At 49.1% G+C, this 27907-nt stretch overlaps 1 long non-coding RNA gene across 1 annotated transcript; it reads right to left on the reverse strand.

The window, feature by feature from the left end:
- Positions 1-1106: 1106 nt before the first annotated feature.
- LOC143832279 (uncharacterized) lies at positions 1107-27544 on the reverse strand. Its single transcript, XR_013229179.1, has 3 exons — positions 27199-27544; positions 23599-23671; positions 1107-1561 (listed from the first exon to the last, which is right to left on the reverse strand). It is a non-coding gene; the product is annotated as an uncharacterized LOC143832279 (long non-coding RNA).
- Positions 27545-27907: the final 363 nt, after the last annotated feature.

Below are 27907 nucleotides of genomic sequence, written 5' to 3' on the forward strand. Positions count from 1 at the left end.
CAGCCCTAAGCATCCTAAAGCATCCAAGAAAAGTGTGTATCCAACCTATGCTTGAAGACTGCCAGTGCCTTGCTTGAAAACTTCCTTCATCAGACAAAGGGTGCTTGCACTCGAAAGCTCACACCTTGAATAAATCTTTGTTGGTCTTAAAGGTGCTACTGGACTCTAATTTTATTGTCGTGACCAGAATAGTAGACTGTGAAGTCTTCGGATGGAAAGTGGCCATTGTCTGTCCAGTGTAGTTCACTGACGCCAAGCAGACTGATGTTGAGTCGGGTCATTTCTGATTTCACAATATCCAATTTTCCTTGCGACATTCCACGTAAATTCCATGTTGCAATCCTTCTGGTTTTCTTTTGGCTCAGGCCTCTGCATTCTCTGTGGGCTACATCGGCAACTAGGTGTCCATAAATGCCCAGGTTACTGGTAGAGAGCTCTCGTTTTTCCCCAGTGGCTTGTTCAGTACTTCGTGGCCTGGGGGGGGGGCGGGCTACCACTCGATACCGTAGTTGCCGTGCCTTCCATAGAATTTTCTTGGCAAGAAACAGGGTGGTTTGCCAGTTTCTTCCCTGTGCCTCTGCAATTGGCCTGCGGGCTGTGAGCTCTGCAGTTCACCCCTCACCACGTTGAGGAATGCAGTAGGACTTCAAGGGGGATCGCAGCAACTACACAGCTGCAAATCTGCTTAGCAGCTGGGTGAATTATACAAGCAAGTCAATCCCAGGATCCACTCACAAGTGATTCCAATTGTTGAAAATGGTGTGTTCAACATGGAGTTTGTGGTGCCGCTACTGAGAAACGGAAAGAAGGAAGCCAGGAAGAGGAAGACACCAATTCGCATACTGTGGACGGTTGGTAAATGTTAAGTGGAACTATGACTTATTTAGGGGAACTTCACAAATCATTCTTGCTTGGTGGGAATGGGTACTTCCCTATGAAATAGTGATGGCTCATTAAGGGTACAATGAGTCTGGAATAGAAAAGTGATTTTTTTAAATCAATCACTGAAACAGTAAAAGTGTTACATTACACTGGCTTGCATCTACTGGGACAGATTTGTAAGGAAGGTTTCATATAGGAAGGAAACTATCAGCACAACACACACACTCAAATGAGACACTGAGCCAGCTCATATGTATTTGTAGTCAAGTGTTCTATTCTGTAGTGTTTATGACATCTTCATCCTGTGCTTCTTCCATAAAGCACACAGCAGAATATGTTATCCTGTTGTTGTTTTAAAAGGACTGTTTAAAATATACATTTTAAACATTTTGTTTATTATCATAACATAATCACAAAATAATAGTCACTAACTGGGTGGTTAGGCTAGTAAACAATTATGGCTCAAAGTCACCCAGATCAGAGGGCATTTGTACTTTGGTTTATCTAAAAACTGGAAACACAAACAGAGATGTTGCGGGGTCCTAATCCTCATCGTTCATACCATCAAGCTTTGCGTCTGATTTTCTGTCCTTGCAGAATCCAGAATGATGACTTGTCTCCTCTGTGGGTGGTTCTCAAGAACTGCCTTTTTGCTCTGTGGAACATTCTTTTTTCTGAACTGAAGTGGAAATGGAACCAAAGTTACGACATGTCATATATTCCCCATCTAAATCTGGCAATGCCTATCCTCAAGGGCAAGATCCCCACAATACATTTACTGCTCTCCTCGCATTTTCCCCTTCATTTCTTTGTTCTGAGACTAATCAGTTACTCCCTGTTCTCTTCCAGGTAGGCAGTTCTGTCATGGAATCTTTAAACCGCCCGTGGAGCCGCGGGCGCCACGGACTAAATAAATGGCTAAGGGGTTCTAAGGCGGGATGTGTCCGTGATGAGGAAGGGTCCGGATTGGACCCTTCCTCCGGACGGACAATCAGGGGGACCAATCGGCATGCGCGCAGCGATTCCCAGCCCCAGCAACTGCTCGCAGTTGCTCCCTTTGCCGCTGGCCTGGCGCGTCGGAGGCGCGAAGCGCCTCTGACGCGTCAGGCCGGCCGCAAGGGAGCCCCCGGCAGCCGGACGAACAATCAGAGGGACCAATCGGCATGCGTGCAGCGATTCCCAGCCCCAGCAACTGCTCGCAGATGCTCCCTTTGCCGCTAGCCTGGTGCGTTGGAGGCGCAAAGCGCCTCTGACGCGTCAGGCCGGCCGCAAGGGAGCCCCCGGCAGCCGCGCAGAGCGCGGCTGCTGGGGGCTCCCTGCCTGGCGGCCTAACGCGGCGAGAGACGCGAAGCGCCTCTCGCTGCATCAGCCCGCCGCCCGAGCAAGCCCCCGCCAGTCGGAGCTCTACAAGACGCGCCCGCAACTCAACGTGGCCGCCGCGGGCACGCCGAGGAGCCGAGGACACCCCGCCGCCGCCCGCCCTCGACGACGCCTCCTCACTAAGGTGCCCTTCCTTTCCCCTCTGCCCTGTCCCTCCCTCTCCTCCACATTCTAGCGCCCATTGTATTTCGTTTACAATGGGCTCTTTTCCTAGTTCATGAATAAATGACCAATTATCAGTCGGAGAATGTTAAGTACTTTTAACGTGTTCTTTAACATTTTATTACTGAAGTAACACCATCAATATTGTCACAACCTCTTCTGCCCAGCCCAGCCCAAACCTAGGGCTAGGGCTCCCAATTTCCAGGTGGTGGCTAGAGCTCCCTTGCTGTTACAGCAGATCTCCAGACAATAGAGATCAGATTATCTGGAGAGAATGGCCACTTTGAAAGGTGGACCCTTTGGCATTATACCACGTTAATGACCTTCCCCTCCACAAACAGTACCCTTCTACAGGCTCAACCTCCCCCCCCCCCCGCCCGAAAAAATCAGGTATTTCCCAATCCAGAGCTGGTAACCCTAGGGAAGGCCCAACACTGCAGAGTTACCTGCTAACAATGTCCCAGGAGAGCCAGAGGACCCCCACTAGGGCCTGCAAGGAAGACCTTGGCTTCAGGTCTTCTGCCAGGCAGGTTGCAAAGCTGAGCCCATAGCCTTGCTGGATCAACCAGTCCACTAGACACAAGCATGTATGCCACCTCCAGCTGACCAGCAGCTATTGCTGGTCCCAAACCTTGAAATCAGAATCCAAGGGAACTGCTGCAGAGGAGACCTGCCAGATCAGGTTGCAGGGCACAGGACAACAGCAATAATGAACTAAGGAAAGAGGGATCGAGGACTTGCTAGAAAATAAAAAAGCATACAAAAGAAACTTATTCATGAGAAAGAAATGGCCAGCCTCTAGAGAACAGGAAGCATTTAATTAGCCTGGAAAGAAAAAGGATTTTAAAGGGACAGCAGTTCTGGAAAGATTCAGTAGCATTTGATTGTCCATGCAGGGCACTACACTTGCATTTTAATTTTTTTCACCACCAAATAAATTCTGGAAAAAGTCAGAATATCCTGGACTGTGACAGGTTGACCACAATAGCATCTGGATTATCAATAAAACATGAGTGAATGAACTAGCTAAAGGATTAGAAGAAGTTGGTAAACAGGCTGCCTTAACTGGGACTTTCAGTTGGTAATATTCTCTCCACTGTCTGACTTCCTTCTCCCATTTTCCCCAGTCCAAGGTTATTTATGGATATGAGTTGGGTATAGGGTTCTCTGCCAGCCTTGGGGGGAGGGGGGGTTGCTGGCTGTAAAACCTGGAAGTGATGTCATGCCTCTTTAGCAATTGACCAAGGCCATAGAGCAGGGGTAGTCAAACTGCGGCCCTCCAGATGTCCATGGACTACAATTCCCAGGAGCCCCTGCCAGCATTCGCTGGCAGGGGCTCCTGGGAATTGTAGTCCATGGGCATCTGGAGGGCCGCAGTTTGACTACCCCTGCCATAGAGTTTGTTTTATTTTCCTGGGCTCCAAGATCACTGCAGATGGGGACTGCAGCAAAGAAATTAAAAAACGCTTGCTCCTGGGGAGGAAAGCTATGGCAAATCTAGACAGCATCCTAAAAAAGCAGAGACATCACCCAGCCAACAAAAGTGCATTTAGTCAAGGCTATGGTATTCCCAGTTGCAATGTATGGCTGCGAAAGTTGGACCATAAGGAAGGCCGAGTGTCAAAGAATTGAGGCTTTTGAACTCTGGTGCTGGAGAAGACTCTTGTGAGTCCCTTGGACTGCAAGGCGAACAAACCGGTCAGTCATAGAGGAGATCAGCCCTGACTGCTCCTTAGAAGGCCAGATCCTGAAGATGAAACTCAACTACTTTGGCCACCTCGTGAGAAGGAAGGACTCCCTGGAGAAGAGCCTAATGCTGGGAGCGATCGAGGGCAAAAGAAGAAGGGGACGACAGAAAATGAGGTGGCTGGATGGAGTCACTGAAGAAGTTGGTGCAAACTTAAATGGACTCTGGGGAATGGTGGAGGACAGGAAGGCCTGGAGGATCATTGTCCATGGGGTCGCGATGGGTCGGACATGACTTCGCACCTAACAACAACAACAATAGAGTTTGTTTGTTTGTTTTTGTGAGGCCTACAAATGACTGATGACACTTCTAGGAAAACCAGCAGGAACAATGCCAGAAAATGCAATCTGGAGGCTAGAGATCCCCCACCTCCACTAAGGGGCTGGCAACTGTAATTGAAGACAGATATACATGCATCAGAAGTTGTCTCTATCTCAGTGGTGTAAGCCAGTGGTCCCCAACCTGCGGGCCGCGGCCCGGTGCCGGGCCGCAAAGGCCATGGCACCGGGCCGCGGCTCCCTCTCCCCGCCCCGCCCCCGCAGTAAAAAACTTCCCAGGTCGCAAGCTTGCGGCCCGGGAAGCTTCTTACTGCGGGAGGCGGGGAGAGGGAATCAGGGCCGGGCCGCGCCTGTGCGGGCCACGCCCGCTCGGCCCGATCCGCGGGCGCGGCCCGTGGGCGCGGCCCGGGCGCGGCTCGCGGGCGCGGCTCGGGTGCGGCCCGATCCGCGGGCGCGGCGTGGGCGCGGCCCGCGGGCGCGGCCCGATCCGTGGGCGCGGCCCGCGGGCGCGGCCCGATCCGCGGGCGTGGCCCGCACGGGCGCGGTCCGCGGGGGCGCGGCCCGATGCCCTGCCGGTCCCCAGCCTCGGAAAGGTTGGGGACCACTGGTGTAAGCCACCTCTTCCCTTCTGGCCAAATCTATTGCACAAGGTTTAGGTTTCTGCTTCAGAACATGGATTCAAGTGAGTAGCTGTGTTGGTCTGAAGCACCAGAACAAATTTAGAGTCCAGTGAAACCTTTAAGACCAACAAAGTTTTATTCAAGGTATGAGCTTTCATGTACGTATACACTCCTTCAGATACAATATCATGGAAAGGAAATAATCAATTCATACTTACAGGCCAGGTGTAAGAGTAAATTTACAGACCACATAACGAAAATGGTTAACAAAATTCAAATTGTTTGTTTCTATTTATCTATGGAATTTATTAACCTTTTTCATTATGCCATATGTAAATTCACTCTTACTCTTTGCGTAGAAGTATGAGCCAATTACTTCCATCCCATGATACTGTATCTGAAGAAGTGTACATGCACATGAAAGTTCATACCTTGAATAAAACTTTGTTGGTCTTACGGGTGCCCCTGGACTCTAAATTTGTTTAGTTTCAGAACATGCTGAGCTATGAATGAAATAAGGGTGTTCCCCAGAGTCCTTCATGATGGTTCAGGGAACTCCATCCCCAATTCCAACTCCACCCATAAGTTATGAGTCCTTCCCAAACTATGATTCCTACTGATGCTTTAAAATGAAGTTGAGCCTGCTATTTCTCTTAGTTACGTGAACTCTCTTTGTTTCCATATATTGCCTCTTTTGTAAATCTCCCTTAAAGGGAACAGAAAGAACACTATGGCTTTTTATATCCAATCAAGATGGCATTTCTTTTACCAAAACAACAAGATTTGGGACACTCATCGGCTAGAGATGACAGACAAAAAGAAACAGGGCAGGGTGACAGATAATAGCATAACTTTAGTTGCATACTTACCATGTCTATTTGTACTGCGTTGCCATGAGTGTAATGCTTTTCAGATTGTATTTTTCAGAGTGGCATTCCAGACTAATGCCTGACATGCCGGTCTTGTAGCAGCAAGAGGCAATGGCAAGCTTTGTTTTTAAGCAACTGTGGGAGCGTTTGCAGCCTGCCAGCCACCAGTGATTTGATTGTTTTAAATGTACTTTAAAACCATTGCAGGAAAAACAGAGGTAATATTGCATGAGATACTTCACTGAAGAAATGTATAGAAAGATACCATACAGTTCCATCCACTTTCATACATTCATTTAAATAACTTTTCTGACCCTTCTAAGTATTAGATCTCCCAATATACCTTGGAGTTTGGGGTGTATGTGCACATACCTGCCTGTAGGCTCCAAAAGTACATACACCCTGCATTCCTCCAGATTCCTTAGATTAGAATATGCAGTATCTCTGCCAATCTAAAAAATCCATTCCTTGGGACTGGATGCAGAAGGGGAGCAGAGGGCAGGAAGCAACTCTACATCTTTCCCTTAGTCCTCCTACTTCCTTAGCCTTATTTGTTCTCCTTATAGCTGTAACTAATAGTTTAGAAGTCATGACCAACAGAAACAAGTGCTTTATTGAACATACATGAGTTCCTTATACTGAGTCAGCACACTGGTCCAGTTGACTCAGTGCTGTCTAACCTGTTGAAGGACTGGGATGAGATGACTCTGCTGTCCAGTCAGCTCCCAGCCAGGACCAAAAACCAGGGACAGACGGAGTCCTCCCAGCTGAAGTTCTAAGTGGGACTGAGAGAAATAAGAGAGGATGACCAGTGGATATAGTCTAGCTGTGCACTGGCAGAACAGATGGGGTTGCTTGGCAGAAGTGCCATCCAGGATGTAGGAATACAACTTCCAGCAGGCAAGAAGCAGGATTCCAAGGGATTCCAGCTGGCTACACATGCTTAGGTGCAACCTTAACAGGATAGCCATGTGAGAGATGAAATTAGAAAAGAACAGGAAGGGCATGCAGGCACAAGAAGGGAACTGCGAGAAAAGTTTCAGAAGTTTCAGAAGTTTCAGAACTTGATTAAGAAAGGGTTTTTTTCAGACCCTGAAACCCAGCAATGTTCTCTCCTCTGTGTCTGTCTGTTCCTGGAACTGCTGTCCCAAAAGTACGGACTGTAAAATCTTTATCCAGCTCATTGTGACCCATAGACCTGGCCCCAACAAGTTCCTGTCTCCAGAAAGGTATTCCAGGGTAAAAAAAAACAAAAAAACATGTCACTTCAGGCACAGCTACTCAGGAATTGCTGGGTGGTCTCCCCTTCAAGTACAAACTGGGGGCAACATTGAGATCACATCAACAGTAGTATAATACTTTTTCATTAGGACCAGTACAGATACCACAAAAATGTGTGTGCCAACTTTTAGCACCCCCTCCTCAACCCTTTTAGTTGGACAGGACATTGAGTTAAAAAAAAAAGAAGGGGAGAAAAAGATGTTACAGGGCAAGCTAGAGTAGCCCAAATCCTGCAGGTGGTCATGTTCCTAAAAGTGAGACCAGGGTGTAGTCAGTAAATGTGCAGATCTCTGCTTTTTGCAAATTAACGTCCTGCCTCATGCCTCCAACTGTATTAAAGCAGTCTTCCCTGATTGGCCAGGGTGTCAGTTCAAATACTTCCTGGTTCCCGGTTGCAAGGCTTGTCTTAATGTGACTGCACTCCAGAATCCCTAACTTCTCAGCAGAGATTTGCCTCTTGGATTTATTCTCCCTCCTCTGCTGTCTCCAATCCTCTACCTACACCCCCCCCCCCCCGTTCAGGAAAAGAAAGAAAGAGCCTCCTGCTGTGCTTGGCTCCCCTCCCCTTTCTGAGCTTCCCCAATTGAGTGCACTTTCTGTTTCAATGGGGGGAGGGGGGGTGAATAGAGGAAGACCCGAGTTCAAATTGATCTGAATTCAGCAGGATCCACAAAGGAAAAAAAGTGCAGAATCAGTCCAGGAGTTCCTACCAATTTAATTAGCTTATAAAATGCTAAGTGTGATGCAAAGGCTTTTGGGAAGTAAAAGGAAAAAAAATCTCCCCCTATGAAAATATAAAAACCACCAGTTCATCAGAGTTTCCCCAGCCCAGATTGGAACCCTGTAAATCAGAGAATGGCAGAAAAATAGAGCTGCATCTTTGTCTTATCAAAACGCCAATCAATCATCTTAACACCGCCCGTGGCGCCGCGGGCGCCACGGACTAAATAAAACGGTAAGGCGTTCTGAGGCGGGATGTGTCCGTGATGAGGAAGGGTCCGGATTGGACCCTTCCTCTGGACAGACAATCGGAGGGAGCAATCGGCAGGCGCACAGCGCCTGCCGATTGCTCCCTCCGATTCCCAGCCCCGAGCAACTGCGAGCCGCGCGCAGCGTGGCTCGCAGTTGCTTTTTTGTTGCCGCCCGCAAGGGAGCCCTCGGCAGCCGCGCGCAGTGCGGCTGCCGGGGGCTCCCTACAACACAAACCTACGAAGAGCAACTGAAAGAAAAAAGAAAACCAGCCAAAAAGCCCCTACGAGCTGCGACAGAAGCCGCCGAGGAGCGCCCCTCCTCCGACCCGTGTGCACAGCGCGCCTTCCGGGGCCTCCCTCCTGGCTGAAGAAGAAAAGTAAACTTTGAGGAGCAACCGAAAGGAAAAAAAAAAAACAGCCGAAAAGCCCCGATGAGCCGCATGAGAAGCCGCCGAGGAGCGCCCCTCCTCCAACGCGTGCGCACAGCGCGCCTGCCGGGCCCTCCCTGCCCTCCTGCTTGAAGAACAAAAAAAAACCTTTGAGGAGCCACCCAAAGAAAGAAAAAAAAACAGCCTACAAGCGCTGCCGAGCCGCGTCAGCAGCCGCCGAGGAGCACCCGTGAAGAGCTGCGGAGGCGCCGCCAGCCTCCTCTTACAGGTAGCTTCAGTCCCTCGCCTTCGCCTCGCTCTGTCCCCGTCTGCTAGAGCAGTGGTCCCCAACCTTTATTAGGCTGGGGACCGGCAGGGCATCGGGCCGCGCCCGCGGGGACCGCGCCCACGCATCGGGCCGCGCGCGCGGACCGCACCCGCGGATCGAGCCGCGCCCGCGAGCCACGCCCGCGGATCGGGCCGCACCCGTGAGCCACGCCTGCGGATCGGGCCGCACCCACGAGCCACGGCCACGGATCGGGCCGCACCCGCGAGCCACGCCTGCGGATCGGGCCGCGCGGGCACGGCCTGCACGGGCGTGGCCCGGCCCTGATTCCCTCTCCCCGCCCTCCCCGCAGTAAGAAGCTTCCCGGGCCGCAAACTTGCGGCCTGGGAAGTTTTTTACTGCGGGGGGGCAGCGGGGAGAGGGAGTTGCGGCCCGCACGTTGGGGACCACTGTGCTAGAGCCCATTGTCTTCTTTATACAATGGGCTTTTTTTACTAGTATGCTAATAAACATACACCCATTTAAAAGTCTTTGAGGAAGCTGCAGTCGTTGATGGAATTAACCCATACAAGGTAACAGGTGGAGCATACTATGGGAGCAGAGAATTTTGCCAGGGAATTATGTAGGTAATTACCTAATTAAGATACAGTCTATAACTGAAGGTGAATCAGATATAAACTGGCACAGAAAAATATTAGAATGCAGGCAAATCTTCTGAATGAATTGGGCTACTGTGCCAACTCTGAATCATTGTTCTTGACATTTCCAAACTACAGCACTTCTGCTGGTCAGTTCTCACTTGCCAACATGGTTTTCTTTTCTATTTGTTTAAGGAACCATCTTATATGTGATATACTGCTTTGGCACACAGTGCCAAAAGACAGCAATTTCCCAGATTAATTTATGATCCCTGCTAATTGTGATGACTGAGAAGGCCAGTTTTGCCAAAATTGAAAGTTATTGTTTTTCAAATAAATACATGTCCAAATAAAACAGCTCTCTCCTCAGTCTGAGCATTCTTCTAGACACATCCGTCTAAATAAAATAAAAGACACACTGGAGAGGAAGCTGAGTTGTGACTTTGTTCTGGTGACATAAAACCCTTTCCAAACACTTTGTCATTTACAGGACAAGTAACTTACAAGGCAAAAAATGAACACAGGCAGTCAGCTGGGCTTGTTCTGGCTCAGGGCGCATGGAAAATGTAATGACCTTTTTCCATAAAGCTTTGTTTGTGCTAGAAGTTATTAAAACAGTCAGGGCAAGTGGCTGGTTTACCATGAATTGGTTGCTTTTCTTTATGTGCAAATAACGGAGATTTCTAAGCAGAGTAAACAGCAAAAATGCCACAAATACCCATGTAAGAAAAATTTGACACCCAGAGAGATATGCCTGGCCTCAACCCAGGTCAGGACCAAAATGGCCTGGCCTCAACCTGGTGGAATGACCTCCTGGGAGAGCTGAGGGCCCCGATGGAGCTGTCAAAGTTCCACGTTGTTGTTGTTATGTGCGAAGTCGTGTCCGACCCATCGCGACCCCATGGACAATGATCCTCCAGGCCTTCCTGTCCTCTACCATTCCCTGGAGTCCTTTTAAGTTTGCACCTACTGCTTCAGTGACTCCATCCATCCACCTCATTCTCTGTCGTCCCCTTCTTCTTTTGCCCTCGATCACTCCCAGCATTAGGCTCTTCTCCAGGGAGTCCTTCCTTCTCATGAGGTGGCCAAAGTATTTGAGTTTCATCTTCAGGATCTGACCTTCTAAAGAGCAGTCAGGGCTGATCTCCTCTAGGACTGACCGGTTTGTTCGCCTTGCAGTCCAAGGGACTCGCAAGAGTCTTCTCCAGCACCAGAGTTCAAAAGCCTCAATTCTTTGACGCTCGGCCTTCCTTATGGTCCAACTTTCGCAGCCATACATTGCAACTGGGAATACCATAGCTTTGACTAAACGCACTTTTGTTGGTAGGGTGATGTCTCTGCTTTTTAGGATGCTGTCTAGATTTGCCATAGCTTTCCTCCCTAGGAGCAAGCGTCTTTTAATTTCTTTGCTGCAGTCCCCATCTGCAGTGATCTTGGAGCCGAGGAAAATAAAATCTGTCACTATCTCCATTTCTTCCCCATCTATTTGCCAGGAATTGAGAGGGCCGGCTGCCATGATCTTTGTTTTCTTGATGTTGAGTTTCAAGCCAACTTTTGCACTCTCCTCCTTCACCCGCATCAACAGGCTCTTTAGTTCCTCTTCACTTTCTGCCATTAGAGTGGTATCGTCTGCATATCTGAGGTTGTTGATATTTCTCCCTGCAATCTTGATCCCAATTTGTGACTCCTCTAATCCCGCCTTTCTCATGATGTGCTCCGCATACAGGTTAAATAGGCAAGGCGACAGTATACAGCCTTGCCGAACTCCTTTCTCAATTTTGAACTAATCCGTGATTCCATGTTCAGTTCTCACTGTTGCTTCTTGACCTGCATATAAATTTCTCAAGAGACAAATAAGATGCTCTGGTATTCCCATCTCTTTAAGAACTTGCCACAATTTGTTGTGCTCCACACAATCAAAGGCTTTAGCATAGTCAATGAAGCAGAAGTAGATGTTCTTCTGGAACTCCCTAGCTTTTTCCATGATCCAGCGTATGTTGGCAATTTGATCTCTAGTTCCTCTACCTCTTCGAAATCCTGCCTGTACTTCTGGAAGTTCTCGGTCCACATATTGCTGGAGCCTAGCTTGTAGGATTTTGAGCATAACTTTGCTAGCATGAGAAATGAGTGCAATGATGCGGTAGTTTGAACATTCTTTGGCATTGCCCTTCTTTGGGATTGGAATGTAAACTGACCTTTTCCAACCCTGTGGCCATTGCTGAGTTTTCCAAATTTGCTGGCATATTGAGTGTAGCACTTTTACTGCATCGTCCTTTAAGATTTTGAATAGTTCAACTGGAATGCTGTCACCACCACTAGCTTTATTGTTGCTCAGACTTCCTAAGGCCCATTTGACTTCACATTCCAGGATGTCTGGCTCCAGGTCAGTAACTACCCCACTGTGGTCATCAGGGATGTTAAGCACGCTCTTGTATAGTTCTTCTGTATAATTTTGCCACCTTTGCTTAATCTCTTCTGCTTCTGTGAGGTCCCTACCATTTTGGTCCCTTATCATACCCATCTTTGCATGAAACGTTCTCTTCATATCTCCAATTTTCTTGAAAAGATCTCTGGTCCTCCCCATTCTATTGTTTTCTTCTATTTGTTTGCACTGTTCATTTAAGAAGGCATTCTTATCTCTTCTAGCTTTTCTCTGGAATTCTGCATTCAATTGGGTGTATCTTTCTCTTTCTCCCTTGCCTTTCACTTCCCTTCTCTCCTTAGCTATTTGTAAAGCTTCCTCAGACAGCCATTTTGATTTCTTGCATTTCTTTTTCTTTGGGATGGTTTTAGTTGCTACCTCTTGTACAATGTCGCGAACCTCCGTCCATAGTTCTTCAGGCACTCTGTCTATCAGATCTAATTCCTTAAATCTATTTGTCACCTCTACTGTATATTCGTCGGGGATATGATTTAGTTCGTACCTGAGTGGCCTAGTGCTTTTCCCTACTTTCTTCAATTTAAGCCTAAATTTTGCAACAAGAAGCTCATGATCTGAACCACAATCAGCTCCTGGTCTTGTTTTTATTGCCTGTATAGAACTTTTCCATCTTTGGCTGCAGAGTACATAGTCAATCTGATTTCTGTGTTGACCGTCTGGTGATGTCCATGTGTAGAGTCGTCTCTTGGGTTGTTGGAAAAGAGTGTTTGCTATGACCATTGTATTCTCTTGACAAAATTCTACCAGCCTGTGCCCTGCTTCATTTTGTACTCCAAGGCCAAACTTGCCTGTTATCCCAGTTATCTTTTGGCTTCCTACTTTAGCATTCCAATCCCCCATGATGATAAGCACATCATTTTTTGGCGTTGCTTCTAGAAGGTGTTGTAGGGCTTCATAGAACTGATCAACTTCATCCTCTTCAGCAGCAGTGGTTGGGGCATAGACCTGGATCACTGTGATGTTGAATGGTTTGCCTTGGATTCGAACTGAGATCATTCTGTCATTTTGGGGATTGTATCCCAAGACTGCTTTTCCTACTCTCTTATTGATTATGAAGGCTACTCCATTTCTTCTGCGAGATTCTTGTCCACAGTAGTATACCTGATGGTCATCTGAATTAAATTCACCCATTCCTGTCCATTTTAGTTCACTGATTCCTAAAATGTCGATGTTCAGTCTTCTCATTTCTTCTTTAACCACGTCCAGCTTGCCTTGATTCATGGATCTGACGTTCCAGGTTCCTATGGAATAAAAATCTTTACAGCATCGGACTGTCTTTTCGCCACCAGTTACTTCCACAACTGAGCGTCCTTTCGGCTTTGGCCCAGCCGCTTCATTCATTCTGGCGCTACTCGTACTAGCCGTCTGCTCATCCCCAGTAGCATATTGGACACCTTCCGACCTGAGGGGCTCATCTTCCGGCGTCATATCGTTATGCCTATTGGAACTGTCCATAGAGTTTTCGTGGCAAAGATACTGGAGTGGTTTGCCATTGCCTTCTCCAGTGGATCACCTTTTGTCAGAGCTCTCAGCTATGACCTGTCCGTCTTGGGTGGCCCTGCACGGCATAGCTCATAGCTTCACTGAGCTACGCAAGCCCCCTTGCCACAACAAGGCAGCGATCCTTGAAGGGGGCAAAGTTCCACAGGACCTGTGAAATGGAGATCTTCTGCCAGGTCCTTGGCTGAGGCTGGTTCTTAAGATCAATGCCTCCCTCTCCCCGGCTGTGCTATACCAATGTGTAAACTCCCTGGTGGATGACTGTGGGGAGGTAGGAGGGTTCTTTTTTTTTTTTTTTATAATGATTTTTTTTATTTTCATAAAGATAGAAATATAATCATCATTTAAGAATATACGACCCCACATTGACTCCACAGTGATATAAACTTTTGCCCAAAACTCTAAGAGCCATGAGTCTAAGAGCCATCCACATTTCCACTACATTAAAAAAAAGGCCTGTTTAGATATACAAAAGAAAAGTTATTATTAATCAACTTACTTGTGAGATCGTAGACCTCACATTAACTGCTTGATACAATCTAAGAGCTATCCTAGCAGATATTTCTAGGTTTGAGTTAGATGCTTAACATTAAACATTTCTTATAGCACAGTATGAGTTTTGGCCCTGTATCAATACCCTGATGAAGGGAGAGGAAAGTAGGGCTTTGCCTTAAAGATGTACAAAGAAAAAAAAATTACAAAAGGATTTCATAATTTCTCCTTATCCTTAATACAGATACATCTACAAACCATTTATACTTGACCCATTCTAAGAGCCATCCTGACAGGTATAAGTTGAGAGCTTTGCATTTTCTACAGATCAATATGAGCTTTGGCCCTATAACAATACACCAATAAAAAAAAATAATAATAATAAGGGGGGAAAGCCCCATTTTATATTTCCAACGCTAACGATTATATTACCTATATGCCTACTAAGAAAAAGAAACAAGAGAGAAAAAAGGCACTGCTTCCCCTTTTTCATAAAAATAGCAATGTAGGATACAGTATATGTTGTTAATACAGAGAATAATAAGATTTCCAGGTTTAGATTAAATGCTTAACATTAAACATAGAACAATATAAGCTTTCAGTCTTCTATAGCTTCTCCTTATCCTTGGTTCTGATACATCTACAAAACAATTTATGCTTGACCCATTCTAAGAACCATCCTGACAGATATATTTTCAGATTTAAGTTGAAAGCTTAACATTAAACATTTTCTACAAGTCAGTGTAGGCTTTAGTCCTAGGACAATACCCTAATAGAAGAAAGAAAAAATAAGGGGGGGAACCCCATTTTACATTTTCAGCACTAATGATTATATTACCTATATGCCTACAAAAGAAAAGAGACAAAAAAAAAACAAGAGAGAAAGAGACACTGCTTCCCCTTTTTCATAAAAATGGAAATATAGAATACAGTATAACATTAAACATAAAACAATATGAGCTTTCGGTCTTCTTAAGGGGGTCTCATCTCGAGGCTTGCTACATCTTGTCGTTCCCGTAAAATTATATTCTGTCCCATTGGCCTTTGGCGTAGAAAGTGCAGTTGTACTCTTTCCCGCAGAATATGCATCGATAAATCTTGAGGCCGTTGCACCTCCTGGACTCCAGTATCAATACAATTTTCCCCCCAGAGAGATCCTTTAAATCGGTTACTTTCACTGCAGATCCATATTTCTTTTGATTGATTTGTGTACACTGTTGCTTTGAGATGGCTGTATGTCTTTTTAAAAAGGGTGTCCTTATCTGGGCTGCAGAACTCCGGCATCCCATTTTCCGTCTCCAGAATTTCAGATTTCTCTTCTACTGTTGGTTTTCCACCTTGTTTAGAGCTGTCATCAGCCACTGTTATTGATCCATTATTCCTGTTAAAGACGTCTTCCTTGGCATCTTGGATCTCCTTGAAGATATGAATTTCAGATTTCTCTTCTGCTGTTGGTTTTCCACCTTGTTTAAAGCTGTCATCAGTCACTGTTATTGATCCATCATTCCTATTGAAGACTTCTTCCTTGCCATCTTGGATCTCCTTGGAGATATTTTTGATCAATCCATCTAAAAATACTTTGTAATCTTGGGTTTGTATCTCTATTAGATGAGCCAATCTTTTTAACATAGACATGATTTTGACTTTAAAAAAAAACCGGCCCCAAACAATTTTACAAGTGGCCAGTAGAGGTCCTCTGTTTTATCCTCTAATGTTCCGGCACAGGCATGTGACGTATTGAAGGCAGAGATTCTCGTGCTGGCACAGAGTTCTCGTGAGATTTTCCCATTCACAGCTTATCTTATCTTCGAAAACCAAAACAATTACAATAAGAGCTTTTGCCAATTAATTCGAGTTGATTTGAGTCCTTCTTCTGCTTAGTTAGGAGAATTAGCCTGCCTCTTAACGAGGTGGCTTCGGGCAGAGCAGAGTAAGAGGAGGGGGGAAACAAAGGGCTTTGATGCAGGAAGAGAGACGGAGAAAAAAAAAAGCGAGAGATACTTGCAGTAAATGATGTTTTGGAACTCAGCCGATGTCCTCCCCTCAGTTCAAAGCGTTCATTTGTGGTAAATCATCATGTAGGGTTGAAGCAGATACTTTAAGATTAAAGAAAGAAAAGAAAGTCCGAGGTAGAAAATGGCAGTCGTCCTCTGGACCTGGAACGCTGACAGCCTATAATCCAGGGAGATATACTCCCTAAAGGATTGGAGACGGCCCCAAGAACTTCCTGGGTAGAAAGGTGAGGTGGGGTTTGCGTACCCCTCCTCTTTTCTGCCAATTGCTTGCGCAATTGACCCCTGTCAGGCTTCAGAGATAGCAGAGCAGATGCCCTGCCACCCTCTCAGGACGACATCTTTAGCCACACCCCCCGGGAGGTAGGAGGGTTCTTATTGCCATCCAATACGTATGATAATTGTGAGATTTTTAACTTTGTTTTAAGGATTGGGGATTTTATGGGGGTTAGATTGCCTTGAGTCCCAGGAGGAAGGTGTACAATATGTTTAATTAATTTAAAAAAACAGATTAATCTGCTATATGCTATATCATTATTTCCTCTTCCCAAGGACTTGTAAAGGACACTGTGACCATTTCCACACTGGGAACTTTGCTGTCCCGACTCCTAGGTGGGAGCACATAGTCAGGGCAGATAAGGTACACCGGGCCAAAAGCTCCCCCTGTGGGAGCAGGAATAGGTGAGGCAACCTACCCTAACTCAAACTCCAGCAGCATTTATTGCTTCTACACTTATTTATGGCATAGATCATTTCTAGAGATTTTCTCAGTGCTCAGATCACAAAAGAAAAGGTAACTTCAATGAAATCCAATTGAACCAAAATCAGTCCCCTTCAGTATGATTTCTGATGGCTATTTGATGGCCAATCTTATTCCATTCATCTTCTGGTAGGAATTCAAGAAGGTGAGAAACTTTGTTTTAATTACTAAGCTCTTGTGTTGCCCCTCTATTATCTCAAAAATGTAAAACGGGGGGGGAGTGGTACATACACACACGCAAGCAGGGAACCCCTAAGGTCTTATGGAGGTCATGTCATTTCCCCCTGTAGCCCCTCCTCACACACTGGCCTCTCTCTCTCCACCAGACAGTCCGCATATCTGGCTCTAGTCAATCCCCCTTTCCCTGCTTCCTTCTCTCCTTCCTACTCACCAACCTTTCTTTTGTTTCCCCCAAGCAATATTGGGATTTATTTATGATGTACTTGATTTACACACTACCTTTCTCCCCAGATGAGACCCAAAGCGCCTCATATCATTCTCTTTTCCTCCCTTTTATCTTCCTAACCTGGGCCAATGTCTGCTTTTGAGGTTTCTACCATGGTAAAAATTAAGACAAAAACATGCTGAAACAAAAGAGGGCATCAACAATAATGAACAACAAGAACAAAAGTGTGAGGTCAATTGAAACTTATCAAATGCCAAGAAATTAACACAGATCTACATCTGAGGGCCCCTTTGTACGTAACGGCCCTCCCACTGGCCCTCCATCTTCTTTGCGATCTTGCCATTACCACAAACATAAGGCAGATTTTAAAGCAGCTGGTGAGGCACTTTGCTCAGTTTAATCCAATATAGGGAAGGACATCACTTCAGTGTATGTGATGGTGAGCCCTGCCTCACAAAAAGCTTAGCCAGAATAACTGTTGTTAGTCTTTAAGATGCCACTGGGCTGCCGTTTTGCTTTACAGGGCCAAGCAGTGACTTCGAGGCAGCTTTTAGGACTGATGTGTGGTATGCCTTGGTACTCTGTTGGCTGTGGGTATACCAATTAGTCCTGCCCACAGGCCACCGAGAAAGCATTCCAGTAAACATCCCTTTTGCGTGGGTATCCTGTCTTGTACTTCAGGGCCCAAGCCTCTTGTGTTCCCTTCCCCTCTAACTTGCAGCATAATGGAAACCAATTGACATTATTTATGCCACCAAAAATATGTAAGGGTCTTAGCCATTCGTTACACTGAAGGCTTGTAATTTACAGGATGTTACAGTAAGACGCTAATACAAAAGACAGGGAGAATATTTTACGGGGCTACAATGTAAACAGTGCTGCAGCAGAGCCCCTTTTTATGGAGCCCCTGTAATGACATGCAATCAGACAAGGCCTTGATTTACAGCCCTATTTAGAAAACGGTGTCCGGAGAAAGGACTGGCAATGGCGTCAAGCTCACAGGACGTACTGCGGTGGTTGTTTCAGGGAACCACCGCTACGAAGAGGCCGCACTCGCTGTCCAAGAATTCCACTCCTGCGGAAAAACACCAAGCCAAAGAGTCCTTTGCTGCGCAGGGGAGAGCAGGCGGCCTCTGAAAAGGATGGCCCATGTCCTACCTCTATCGGCCGCAAGAAGAGCTGCCGAGTCAAAGCTGCGGCGTGTTTTTTAAGCTAACCTCTCGGCAGTCAGTCCCAGCAGTGGTTGAGGACTGGCTGGAAAGCCTCTTCAGGCATCAATCAGAAGCGATGTGGAGCGTGACTGGGATCTGAAACGGTTTCGCAAAGCGTCTAGGATGGTTTCTGAACTGAAATAAGTTGAGGTTCCAAACAAGGCTTATTTGGGGACCCGGAAAGGCTCTTCATTTCACATTGAAAGGAGCTGCCGTTTCACAGCCAGCCAGCCTAAACTAGACCCATGAGGCGGGCCAGTACGCAACACACTGAGGACGCCCCAGCCAGGGCCTTTCCAGCAGAGGAGGTTGAGCGTGGCCTGCCGCCGCAGAGTCTCCCGCTGAGCTGCCGAGATCTGGCGATGAAGGGTCATGCCAGGACGCCTTGGTCTCTTGCTGCCCACTGGGAGCCCTTTGCATTCATGCAGAGGCGGCTCAACACAAAGAGGCAGCTGGCTTATGGGCCCTCGGACAGCCGTTCCCTTCCACTTTTGCTTGCGGCAGCCTGCGCCCTCTGGGCTCGCAGGGGGCCAGCCAGCCGGTCTCCAATACCCACCCCCCAGGGCGCCCTCGACCATCTGCCTTGGAAGGGGTGGGGGTGGGAGTGTACCCTGGGAGTTGATGGGCTGCGCTGGGACCCATCTCGGTCCGCGGTTCAAATTTTTGGTGGCACCCGCCGGTGGAAACTGCGGGAGGCAGCAGGGGGAGCCCGCCCCCCCCACCGTGGGCCCGCTTCCGCCTAGGGGATCTTGCCATCCCAAAAAAGCCTGAACAAAAGCAGGTGTTCGACAAACTGGGCCTGTTTTCCTTGTAAAGTGAAAGATGGGGGAGGCGGAGGAGACCCCCCCCCCCATACATACTTCCTCTATTTATTCAGGTGACGGCCTTGGAGTTCACAGAACAGTGCGTGCGGGAAGAATAATAGCATTACACTTACTTGCTGGCAGAGACCCTTGAATAGAAATAGGAACAATGTATGATTCAGGGGGGAAGGAGACCTGATTTATTCACCACGATGGTCTAAAATCTTTTGGCACCCGTGATAAACCCGGGAGGGGGACGAGATGTTTCCTGTCTCAATCCGGCCGCTTCAAAACCAGAACCCGCCGCCGTCGAGAACTGACCGCGTTGCCAGCTTTGCTTTCTAGCAACGAGGTGTCAATGGCTGACCTCGGCACGCTTCCCTTCCAATAAATTCCAAACCAAATCAAATGTGGCTGTCTTCCCAGTCTTACCTGGAGGAAACGCCATCGCCTAGAAAGACACTAGTGAGGGCGGGCAGTCAGTCGTGTGGTGTGCACAAGCCTCACATGCCGTGCACAAGCCTCACAGCCATGCTGTTTTATTCAGATGGGTGGCAGTGTTGTTCTGAATCCACCGTACCAAGCTGGAGTCCAGGGGCACTTTCAGTGTGCATGCACACAATGAGAGCTTATGCCTTAAATTAAACTCTGTTGGTTTGAAAGACGCCACTGGGCTCGAACTTCAATCTAAACTGCTGGGGGCCTTTAAGTGCACCCTTGGTGTCCCCGTGCACCCACGGAGGAGAGCACTTGTGACGCGCTGTTTGCCAAACTCCTCTGGGCTTTAATCTTTCTGAATGGGATTGGGATAACTCTTAGGCTGTAGTCCTAAACTCGCCGGCTAGGGAGGAAGTCCTCGTTCTTTAACACCCGAGTTAGCATACACACGACCGCACAGCAAAGACTTGCAATTCTAGCCATGCTTTATTACCAAGACAGGAGCCACAGGAAGACTTAGGCACAGGATCGCGTGGGACTTGGGCCTGCAGCCCATCGGGGTTCGATCAGAATTGAGCTGGAGGATAATGCTTCCAGTCCTAAAGAAGAAGGCGCTTCCCAGCACTCCTAAAGTACTCTCCTTCGTCATTCTCGTCATATCTGACATTACCGAGACAGGCGTCTCAGGTAAAGGGCCCAGCATGATTTCTCTGGGGATAACATATAGCAGCCCCCCACCCCAAATACACACAGGCATAGAATTCCCGTGTCCCCCCATTCAATTAAACGAATTCAAGTTTATTTGAGAGGTCCCCAAGCCATCTTAGTGAGCTTTCAATCCGGCATAACCCAGGAAAAATATGCCAATTAGGCCCCGCCACTGGTGGTGGGTTCAAGCCCCCACTTTCCACTGTTGAAATTCGGTTCTGAACTCAGAAGTATTTCTGGGAGAACTTCTATGTGCACATTTTCCTAGCATTGCCCTCTTCCCCCACTTGTATCTCTTTGATCTCTGTGGTTCCTGGTTCCAAATACCCCCCCCCCCAAAAAAAAACACGTGTTACAGGTTTGTGATGTTTCTTGAGCCCTCTGGAGAAGGCCTTCCCATCATAGCAGGATCTGTGACGCTGCAGGGGTTAAAGTGATTACGCCTTATACGACCCCCTCCGGGCCAGGCGAGGCGGCCTTGACGACATCGTCTCCGTCCGCATCCCGTCTCCCCTCCTCCTTTCCCCACAGCAGACTGCAGCTTTCCTTATCAATGAGATTCCTGCGGCGCAGACTCGCGGTGGCCTGCGAGGTCTGGGGCCGAGCGCTACGATTAGATAAATGAACCTGATTAGGAAGTTCCCCTTCAGAGCCAGCCGCTGACCATTTGGGGGAACAAACGGAGGGGGGCAGGAGAGTTGCCCCCCCAGAGGCTGGCGCCGGCATTAAAACACCGCCTTTCCTGCAGCTCTCAATGTTGGAGCTCGTCGCAAATTGCAGGGGAGAGAGGCGCATTTTCCCGCAGGACAGGACCGAGTGGGGATTCTCTCCTCAGTGTTTCATTCGTGGTCCGTGTCCGACTATTCTGGCCGAGGGAGCCCTGCTAATCTGCGACACCAGGCATAGCGTGTGGTAACAGTCGGCACAGGGATGGAGACCCTTTGGAGCCGAAGCAGCTTTCCTTGCAAGCAATCCTTGCAGCTTCGCAAAGCGACGGCCTACTTCTTAATAAAGTGGTTTTAGGAATGCCTCCACATTCTTCATGAGGGTGCAAATCCCAGGCCCTTCCCCAGTCTTACAAAAGAGCCCCAATATAATGTGTGTTGGCCGAGGAATACAGATACTCACGTGTAAATGCATACAGAACAAATCATCAAATTTTATTGATATGTTTTTAACTTGGTTGTGATCCGCCCTGAGTCAGCTGAGAGAGGGCAGAATAAAAACAGCTGGACTCCTAAACATGGATTCTTAGAAGTTAAAGCGACTTGAAATCAATAGGTCGAGGTTAGAAGCCGAGGCAGAGTTGCGTTTAGGAAGGAGTAACTTGGCAAACGACTGCGCCGTTCGGCTGTAGCTGGCCAGGGACGGGGGGGGGGGCGGCCTCCTGCTTCCACACCGGCCCGCCTCCTCGGTGAAGGGAAGGAGCTCAAGGTTAATTTGCCTACAATCCGCAGAGCTCCCCCAGAGGATCATAGTCGCCCCCGGATCAGTTTGGTGTGAAAAAAAGCAGCTGCCTTCCTGACCTACAAGTTGTCCCATCGGCGGGGAAGGGGAGCTGTGGATGCGTTCAGAAAAGAGAACCTGCCTGGTCTCTGCGAAAAGCCCTCGGTCATTTTTGAAATTTCGAGGAGGGAAGAAGAGGGAAGAAGAAGGGGGGGGGAGGGAATGTCCACGCAAGGGTATATGGGTGTGTGTGTGTGTGTGGGGGTCCTTTATGAAAGTCCCCTTGGTCCTTGGTCTGGTTTGGAAAGGTTACTCTTGCGGAAGGTTAACAAGTAGGCAGACGTAGATGCACACTCTGACACGTAGACAAAAGGTGAGTCCAGGGGCACCTTTTACACCAGCAAAGCGTTATTCAAGATTTAAGTGTTAGTGTTGCATGCGCACTTCTTAAAATACAGTGAAACAAAATTTCACTAAATCTGAAACAAAATTGCACAAGGAATGTTTCACAAGATGCACAGGTACGCATCGCTGGGAGGCTTCTTGACTAGCCGCGCTAGCCTAAGAACAAAGTTTGAGTCCAACAGCACCTTTAAGAAAAGGCCAACCGAGGTCAAAAATTCTGGGCATAGGCTTTGTTGGTCTTAAAGGTGCCACTGGGCCCAAGCTTTGTTCTGTTGCTTCAGACCAACATGGCTCCCACCCAAGCCGCATTGAACAGACTTGGGTAGGATTCTGACTGCTTAGAATTGCTCTCACATCCCCCTTATCCTTCTAGTCCTTCAGGTATCACTGGGCTCCCTTATTACATAGATACTAAATATCCAGAGTAGGCTTAGAAATGGGACCCGAAGGATGGGCCCAGTGTCATAATCTAAACATCTGCCATGAGGCAGCCAAAACAATTTTTTAGAAGCCCTAGTGTTTCCAATAGAAGAGTTGTTATGGAATCAAACGGGGGCTAAAAGCGATGGGCATCGGCTGAATCATGACGTCATTAACGAGGATGGTGACGACGACGATAAATAGAAAGTGTCGCGTGACAGAGGCTGGCTACTGCAGTGGAAGAAAGCAAAAAAGCAAATCTCTGCAACTTTCTCCCATTGCAATCGGTGAGCTTTGGCTTCATTTTATCCTCTGCATCCAGATCGGCCAAGGGAGAATAAGAACAGGCAGAGTATTTCACTACCAGTCCGCAGAAGGGGCGGACGCGGCACAGTGGAAACAGGCCCATAATACATACCAAATGTTTCCACTTCATCTTCACCCGGGGTAGGGGGAGTGGGGGTGGGGAGTGTTTCTCTCTATGGCAGAACAAAGGTGTGTGTATGGGGGGGGGGGAGTTCCACGGCCTGATCCGGTGGCTCTTTCCTTCTTCCCAGGCAGTGGGGGGGGGATCCCAGAGCGTCGCCTGACCCGCTGTCCTTGTAAAAGCTCAAGAAAATCAGAGTCCAGTGGCACCTTGAAGACCAACAAAGATGTATTCAGGCGTGAGCTTTCTAGTGCAAGCACTCTTCCTCAGACTATGAATTCCTTATATGACAGGGAATGTAAAAGCTGAATGGCTTTTGAGGGAGGGGAAAATGAGCTGGTGACCGATCCGCCTCCGAGGAGAGCGCAGCCCCAGGTTTCCGTGGCTCTCCAACGCCGCCCATGAACAAATCAGGCCGCGGAGTTGCCGCTGTCCTCAAAGTCGCTGAGCCGGCCCGCCGGAGCGGAGACTTCAACGGATGCTGGGATGGCGAGAAGTCACGTGAAATGGGTCGTTTTCGAAATGCAAGTGGACATTAATGGTGTGGGAGGCGGGATGATTCATGAGGGAGCCTGCTAACAACCCTCAGACACTTCCACTCCGGACGGCCCGATTAAGCCTTTGAAAACAAGCTAATCGTTAACATACCTGGCTGCTCCGAGGACTTCAGAAGGGGGCCGGGGTGCGAGGGACTTTCAGGCCTCACAGCTTTCCCGGACTCCTACGTGGGGGGGGGGGGGGGATAAGAACAATAACAACATTAAAAAAAAAGAAGCCCATAAACGCTGGAAAGAAAACTAGGTGAGACCCGCCTCATTTTGTCAACAAACAGGACCCTGCGCACCAACATGAGACGCTCAGCCCCCACGGAGAAACGTGCCTGCCAACCCACAAGGAGACCCGAAGAAAGAGGCTCAAAGGTGGCCCTCTGGGCATGCACAGCTGTCAAGTCGCTGCACAGATTGCCTGGAAGGACCCCCTGGCTTGCTAACAGGTCCTGAGCGTGTGTGTTTGGGCCTCCCCTATAGTATAAGGAAGCTTCTGGAGTTCAGCAGCTTCTGATTCGATGTGTGTTTAACACATTGTTGGCCGCCCTGAACCAACCAGGAAGGGCGGGATGCAGAAAAAAATCAAGTTTATTATTATAGGCATCAACAAGGCCTACTGAACGTTTATAAATCAACTAGAATCTAGTTAAGATTGTTAAGTAAACAGAGTCCCCCTATATATATACACACATATGCACACGCTCAAACACAGAGAGCATTGAATGTTGAGGGTTTGTTGTTATGATTTTTAAAGGCGACGCAAACTTGGGATGGCCATTGGGCATGGGAATAGGCACCCAAGCCCCAAGCCCGCCTACTATGTGGGCGCCGTGAAACAGACATGAAGATCAGGCTCCCAAACCATTGGCGTTGCTTATAAATCTTCTGTTACAGGGACATTAGTGCTCTAACCTCGCCCCTCGATTTGAATGGCATGCCCAGGAACCATAAGCAGGGCCAGCAGCCGGTTACTGCAAATGTCCAGTGATGAGCCCTTGTTCGAGCGCTTCTCGGGCTCCGAATTTCATTTGAATCCGCTCCGCTTATTTTCTTCCCCACTGGCTTGACGCAGGTTCTCTGCGGGTACAAAGATAAAGGGAATATATTTCGGATTCAAGGGCTGGTTCCGTTTGGTCGCGCTTTGATGTAACCCAGGTATCTAGGTCAGGATGATCCGGCAATGTGTAAGCGGCAAGGTAATGTCTTCGACTTTTAGTATCGCCAGCAAATTTTAGCTCGGTATGAGGTCAATGTAGTTGCTGTTCGAGAAAGTATCTGCCAAATTTGGGGGGTCTAAAAAATTACTCTTGGGCGCTCAGAACTTCTTCCTCTCTAACCATCTGCTTCCATTCGAAGCACTCCGAAAAGCCCTTCTGGGGAACAGTTCTTGCCGATTCTGATGGGCCTGCTGGCCCCCACACTAGCCAGTCCGTTTCCCAAAGAGAAGTCAGAGAACTGAATTCGCCGGGCTCGTTTTCCCTCCGCCAAGAGGACTTTGGTGCTCGGTTTGGCGAAGTGAGAATCGCAGCTTCCCGGCTTTGGGAGGGAAACCGTGTTCCTTTCCTGCTTCCTCCCTCCCGAGCTGCCAAAGAGCTGAGTAAAGGAGACCCCTTCAGGGCCTCCTCCTGACGGAGCCCGGCTTGGAGACGCTGGTTTATGAAAGCCAGAGCAAGCCGCCAGTCGCTCGGCCCCCTTGGCGCGCTAACGGAGCAGCCCTGCAAAAGGAGAGCCAAGCCGACTAAACCGGAGTCTCCTCCGGACACGACCAACAGGGACTGCGGGCTGGGCCTGAGGGAGAACGCAGCCAAGTGGCTGGAGGAGGACTGGCTGAGAACGAATCACCTTTTAAAAAATTAAAAATCGCTAAGGGCGCCGTCATCCAATCAAAGTCCAGCATTTTAATTTCCCATTAAGGGAGGCCATGCCAACGACCCTTCGGACTAGGCCCGTGAAGCCAGCGGCTGCCTGGGAGGCCTTGCAGAGAGCGAACGAGTGAGAGTGAGAGTGAGAGTGAGAGAGAGAGAGAGAGAGAGAGAGAGAGAGAGAGCCCGAGCAAGTCCAGCAGGATCCGATGCGGCTCCTTCCCAGGAAAGTGTCCTTAGGGCTGCGGGAGTGGAGCGGAAATGACGCTGCGGCAAAAAGGACCTGCAGGGGATCTTGGAGCCTGTGTGTGACTTCCAGAGGGTGCTGAAGCTCAGCGGCATGCCCCGGTTCTACAGGCCGGCATCCTTCCACCTGGATTCCCAAGGAAAGGAGGGGCAGATCCATTGGCTTCCAACCGCCTTTATTTCTAACTCTTTCGTAGAATCTATTGGTACTCTATCGATGGCCTAAATCTGATTCAAAATAGGATCCTTCCATCAGACTCCTAGCTCCAGGGAAATGATGCGCAGTTTAAACTCCAGTTGTTATTTCTGTAGGGTCTTTGAATCTCTCCATTACATTAATATAAGGCTCGCTCTCGGCCTGGACTGGCAAATTCCTATCCCATTGTGTCTGAGGAAGTGTGCAAGCATACAAAAGCCTACACCTTGAATTGGACTTAAAGGTGCCACTGGACTCACTTTGTTCGTCTCCAATGCACTCGCTCCGCCATCACCTGACCTAAGAAGAAGGCTCTTCAGACGCCTGCGGAGAGCGGAGCAGGATGGGCCAGCCGGTGGCTTTTTTGCAGGGCTTGTCTTCGGGCTCTGCGCCCCCCCCCCCCCAGCCCTTCCTGCTCCCGAGCAGGCCAAGGCCGAGGGGCGCACCTCAGTCCTAGGCATGTGGTCGCACTTGTTTGTTAGACGCCTCCCGACAAAGGAGCAGGCAACTCGGCACCACTGAAGAGCGCTAAACAGCAAGGGGTGGGCATGCAGTGGGACGTTTCCAATCTGCTCCTGGGGGACGGGGCCAAGGCCTGTGTGGGAAAGGGCGGTGGATTTCACCATGCCACTCGGCACCATAGCAATAATCCAGCTGGGAGAGTAGGTCAGTCCTGCAAGCTGAGCAGGGTCCGTCGGAAGGGCCGGGTGGGACAGAGGCTGGCCGCGGAGTGCCGCGGGTGAGTCGGGCTGCTGGACTGGAGAGAAACGGAAGCGTGGAGCTCGGGAGCCGCAAGCCCCTGCGAAGGGCACGCTGGGAGTGCGGATGCGGGCCAAGCACTCCCCACCAGCCCGCTCATCATCCTGAGGCGCTCTCTGCTCGGGGGCGCCTCCTTGGCTCCAGGCACACCCCCCCTGCGGCTTGTTCCCGCCACTCCAACTGCAGTGGCGCCCCTTCCTCTCCATTGGTCACCAGCCCGCCCTGGCCTCTTGGATGGGGCCCGGACTTTCCCGGCTCCAAGCAGAGGCGCTTCGGGCCCGTCGGTTTCTTCTGCCTCCAGGACTCCGGGCGGGAGGGGTCCTTGGCACTGGCTGGCCGGCTGGCCGGCCTGACAGACTTACTGGGTCACCCAGGCACGAGCAAGGAAGCGGGCGGGGACTGGCCAGCCCAGAAGGAGGCTGAGCCTGCGGAGCTGCCTGGCCTAGCTGGAGGAAATCTTGAGAGGTTTGATAGTTAGCACGGGGTGATGATTAAGAGCGGCGCCTTCTGATCTGGGGCCTGGTCCGATTCCCTGCTCCTCCACATGCAGCCAGCTGGGCAACCTTCGGTTGGTCACAGCCCTAATAGTTCTGCTCTCACAGAGCAGTCCTATCAGCACTCTCTCAGCCCCACCTACCTGGCAGGGTTTCTGTTGTGCGCAGAGCAAGGGAAAGCGGTTGTAAGGAGCCTCGAGACTCCTCCGGGAAGTGCAAAGCCCTCGTCTTCCTCTTCTTCCCTGTCTCTTCACAGGGGCTTCACACGCGCAGTTCAGGCTCCGGAAAGAGGACTGGCTCCTCCTGAGCAGCTGTTCTGCCACCTCTCTTTCTTCCTGTGTGTCTTGGGCAATGAAAGGAAAGGAGGGTTCGGGGCCGTCAGTTGCGGTTGTCAGGATCTCTGTCTGCTTAGAACCCACAGTGGGTGTTCAGAGGCAGGAGCAGAGCTACCTCCACGAGGCCCTGCTCGGAGCTCCCGAATCTGGCTCTCTGGCCGGCCCTTTGGTCTGATCAGTTTCGGGTCGTCTTGCTCCCTGCAGCAAGCAGCATCCGCTTCTAGCTGTTCTGACCAGATTCTTTCCTTTGTCTAAATGAGAGGCAGAATGGGCGAGGAACAGAGCTGAAAGGAGTCTCAGGCATATTTTTAACACGGTGCTATCTCCGGCCACTGGAAGTGGTTTCCCAGTCCTTCGGAGCCAGAGGCCCCTGAGACTTACTGTAGCAGAAGGAACGTTTTCAGAATTGGATCTGAAAGATCGCCTTGACAGAGGTAATTCAGGTGCTTCTGAGCTCCAGCCTGGATATGTGGGGTGGGAGAAGAATACATCTGGGTACCATGTGGCCAAGAAAGGA

This window comes from Paroedura picta, chromosome 3 (assembly GCF_049243985.1).
Source record: "Paroedura picta isolate Pp20150507F chromosome 3, Ppicta_v3.0, whole genome shotgun sequence".
In the NCBI taxonomy this organism is placed as follows: Eukaryota; Metazoa; Chordata; class Lepidosauria; order Squamata; family Gekkonidae; genus Paroedura; species Paroedura picta.